Genomic DNA, 4,494 nt, shown 5'->3' on the forward strand with positions numbered 1-4,494 from the left:
TCATTTCATTTTATATTTTATATACATGTTTTTCAATGTTGAAAAAAAATTAATATTTCAGGCACACCCAAATGCTAGAAGCCTATTAAACCAAAGGTGCAAGGGAGAAAAGCAAATTGAGACCACATGGCATTTTCATAGAATAAATCTTAGAGGAAAAAAAGGCAGTGTGAAGGAAAAGCCTCTGCCTAATCAAATGGTGTCCATTGTAGCAACTCAGGTTGTCAAGTAAACCTCACAGACAGTAACCACGGATAGAGTGATTTACTCTTTCAGCACCAAAACCTGAAGCAAAAAGACCAGCACTGCAATTAAAAAAAAAAAAAATCATAGTCTAAAACTAAGCTCTGGAACCTTCACCATTCTTACTGCCTGACATGAGTCAAGCTATGGGGACACCGACCACAGAGATAGCTCAGGAAATGTTAAAAACACATGCTGTGGGGCCACACAGACCTGAGTTTCAGATCCAGCACACTGCACTTCCCTGCTCCCCATCTTCTTTTTAAATTGTATACTTCTGGGAGATTGCGAGATTTTACCATTTTAGCACTAATCCTTCAATGTCAGTTTACGAATCACTTACCCTAGGTGATTCCAAAAAAGCAAAGGCAGGTCCTTACCCTTGAAAAGCTTTCAATCTGGTTGATGATATGTGTTCAACACACAGCAAACAAGCTGAGATTAAATGCTTATAGACAGCATGGATTTGCCAGTAAGAACAGGCATTTAAAGACAGGATCAGTAAAAGGGATAGTTTAAGACAATAAACATCTTGTAAATAATTTTGTTTCTCTTTTTTACCTTAGCTGCAGAAAGCTCAGAACCAGATCTCAAGTTCAATTATTTTGATTATAATATCCCATGAAGTATACATGTTTGTGGTATTGCCATGCCCTTGGCACTGAGGATGGAGGGGTGGTTAATTTTCTTTTTTTTAACTTAATTTTATTTTATTATGTTATGTTAGTCACCATACAGTACATCATTAGTTTTTGATGTAGTGTTCCATGATTCATTATTTTCAAGGGGTGGTTAATTTTCAATTTCTATTTTATATTTTTGCTATTATTTGTTCTCCAAGTGAGTGACACTGTAACAAAGTTATCTGAGATAAAATGATAATATAGACTGAAACTGTCAGGTATTACCCATCTTTCAATTTGTATATTTAAAAAGTATACTAATGAAATTTTTGAAGCACAAACACTCCAAAATTTGACAATTAGGTAAAAACACAGAATAGGAATTAAGTAAATGAAGCAATGGCAACAGAGATTTCCAAGTGCTTGAGATTAGCTGAATACTATAATTGACCATAATATTTTCTCTAAATTTGACAGCTCATATTTGAATAAAGGGGAAAAAGAAGAGGAAATGCATTATTTTTCTTTGTTGGACAAAGACCATATATGCCAATATGCCCAACCCATACCAATCAATCTCAATGAGAAACCTTTGCATGCATGCATACTGAGTGCCCGAGACAGGCTAAAGAAGAAAAACACAACTCAGTACACCAGGAATTGACAATGAAGCAGAAAACTGGGCTAGGTACATAAGCAATGATATAGTTTTCGGTGCAGGAGGTACTAGGTGAGAGGCAACACACAATTACTGAGAAACTTCCATGACCCCAGCATCCTACTTTACCTGTTTAGTGTAATGTAACCCTAGCAACCAAATGAGGGGATTATTTCTCTTCTCCATTTTATAGGTGGCTATGGAAGTTTACACCCAAGGAACTGCCATGTGACTGGGGTCCAAGGGGATAAGTGGAAGTTCTCAGGTTGGGATATGAGAAAGATATTCCTGAGAGGAAAATAGCCTGTGCAATGAATCAGACTCAGAAGTTCATAAACCACAGCATTTGCAGAAAGGATGTGGTACCCTGCAACTTAAAAGTAGAGAGTAATGAAGGAAAGTGGTAGAAAAGGAGATTAAAGACAAAGAACATCATGATGTGTTCTACTTCCTTATGCATGTATTGACCTCTTGGTTCAGCGATGACATAATAGTTATTGCACACATTAAAAATCAACATTCTTGGGGTGCCTGGGTGGCACAGTCAGTTAAGCATCCAACTCTTGGTTTTGGCTCAGGTTGTGATCTCAGGGTCATGAGATCAAGCCAGAGTCAGGCTCCTTGCTCAGTGCAGAGTCTACTTAAGACACTCTCTCTCTCGCCCTCTGCCCCTCCCCCTGCTCACACACACTCACTCTCCTCTCTAAAATAAATAAATAAATCTTTTTAAAAAATCAATATTTGAAATCCAGAAGCCGTAGGAAAAAACTAAAATGTACTTATAATTCATTGTACCAAAGTATTTTCCATATATGCATAAACATAAGAGATTAATATCCATAAAAAGTGTTTCTCAAGCATATTTATAGACAAACTATAATAAAGAGGCAAGTCACAGATGATGTACCAACTGCCAGGTAATATATTAAAAGATGATCAGCCTTATTGGTAATCATACAAATTTAAATTAAAACAACTAGAAGTTATTTTTACCTAATAGATAAACCAAAAAATAAAAGATTGTTAATATATTGTAGGGAAGGTGAAAATTTACCTCCACCCATCTTAAGTTTTCAAGCTGGGGCTCTTTAACAAAAAGACAACTTAATAAGAGAAAACCAGTTTATAAACGCATGCAGTGCACATCTCATGGGAGAAACTTAGAAGAACTCAAAGGGGCAGCCCAGGATTCGAGCTTCTGTAGCATCTTCAACTAAAGACAATAATATAGAGAGAAATGGCAAGCCCAAGTTTCAGGCTGCTGCAGGTGGAGAACTGTGAGAAGGTAAATATGTGGAGGAAACTAATAGAGTAAGGTTTGTTTGCAGATTCCTCCAGTGCCATCTTTGGACTGATAGAACTCTGTCTTCTGTAAAAGGAGAGTTTATATCCTGCCTCTAGACAGACAAAGGGGAGCTCTGCTCTTTCTTTTTTTTTTCTTTTTTTAATGCGTCACACATTTGCATGTCATCCTTGCGCCAGGGCCATGCTGATCTTCTCCGTATTGTTCCAATTTTAGTTTAGGTGCTGCCAAAGCAAGCACTGCTCCTTCTTAATTGCCCTCAGCTCAAACTAATTTTTATGTCAAAGAAGCATATTTTGGAGTGACATATTCTGGTTTTCTTCAATATTATTTCACTAATATTGTGATGAAATGGTCACTTTCTTTCATTTCTGGTGAAAATATAAACTAGTTCAATATTCTGGAAGAGGGCTGGATGTTATTCATCAGAATTTACAAGGTGCATCCTGTTAGTTGAGTAACTCCAGAGAATCTGTAAAATCTATGCCACCAAAAGACTTGCACTTGGGCACATAAATGAATCCACAAGGATGTCCACTGCAGCACTGTTTACAATAGCACCAAGACGAATACAATGGAAATGCATATAAGTCATTTTACCATCATGTTACAGCTACACTATGGAACACAATGCAGCCCTGAAAAGACAGTGGCTTTTAAAATGAGCATTTATTCATATGTATCATCCAATGTAGATTTTTTTTTAAGATTTTATTTACTTATTTATTTGACAGAGAGAGAGAGAGAGACAGCAGGAGAGGGAACACAAGCAAGGGGGAGTGGGAGAGGAAAAAGCAGGCTTCCCGCGGAGCAGGACCCTGGGATCATGACCTGAGCCGAAGGCAGACAGGTAACGACTGAGCCACCCAGGCGCCCCCCCACAATGTACATTTATATGTATTTCCCCAATTAGTGCTAAATGAAAAAAACTAATGAATAGTATTTAGAGTATGATCCCATTCATGGTTTTTGAAAAACTAAATATGTATATATGAACACATATTTAGGCATAGAAATTCATGAAAAGAAGTATGGAAGGATGGGGAATGAAAGGCAGAGTCACTGTCTCTGTGGACAAAATTAAAGTAGGGGAGCAAATGGAGGGTGGGGCAGAAAGGGCAAGGAGGAGAGTAGAAAGCTTTATTTTTACTCTTTACGCTTTTACAGTATTTTAATTTTCCTATAATGAAAATGCATCCATGGATCTTGGATTATATTTATTTTTCAAAATAAAAATAAATTAAAACTAGTTATATCACAGCATGAACATGTCATCAGCGTGGTCATTCTTGCTTACCAAGGCGGCTACATTGCCCAGACTGGCCAGGCCTCATTCTGATTTACCATCTCAGAGAAGCTCATCTAAGCCCTTCCAAATCCCTTAAAAATCACTGATTCTCAGAACTGTAAAGTATTTTAAAAGTCATCTACTCAATCTCTTACACAAGTGCTTGAGACACCTCTTAAACATTTCTGCAGATTGATCTTCCAGCTTTTGCCAGATTCCTCTTCCAGAGCCAACAGCCACTGCTTCCCATGGCCTCCTATTCTATCTTCCAGCATCTCTACCAGAAGGACCTCCCTTGTACTAATCCAAAATAAGTCTCCAACCTTAATCCTATGTACTCCTATGAACACAGCTTACAGGTCTCTCTTCACCCAGGAGG

General features: G+C 37.6%; 1 non-coding gene across 1 annotated transcript; it reads right to left on the reverse strand.

Annotated features, from left to right (window-relative positions):
* Positions 1–2,960: 2,960 nt before the first annotated feature.
* On the reverse strand, positions 2,961–3,067 carry LOC112823790 (U6 spliceosomal RNA). The gene has a single exon (XR_003208145.1). It is a non-coding gene; the product is annotated as a U6 spliceosomal RNA (small nuclear RNA).
* Positions 3,068–4,494: the final 1,427 nt, after the last annotated feature.

This window comes from Callorhinus ursinus, unplaced genomic scaffold (assembly GCF_003265705.2).
Source record: "Callorhinus ursinus isolate GAN/ISIS: 27379988/994484 unplaced genomic scaffold, GSC_fseal_2.0 scaffold5, whole genome shotgun sequence".
NCBI classification, from domain to species: domain Eukaryota; kingdom Metazoa; phylum Chordata; class Mammalia; order Carnivora; family Otariidae; genus Callorhinus; species Callorhinus ursinus.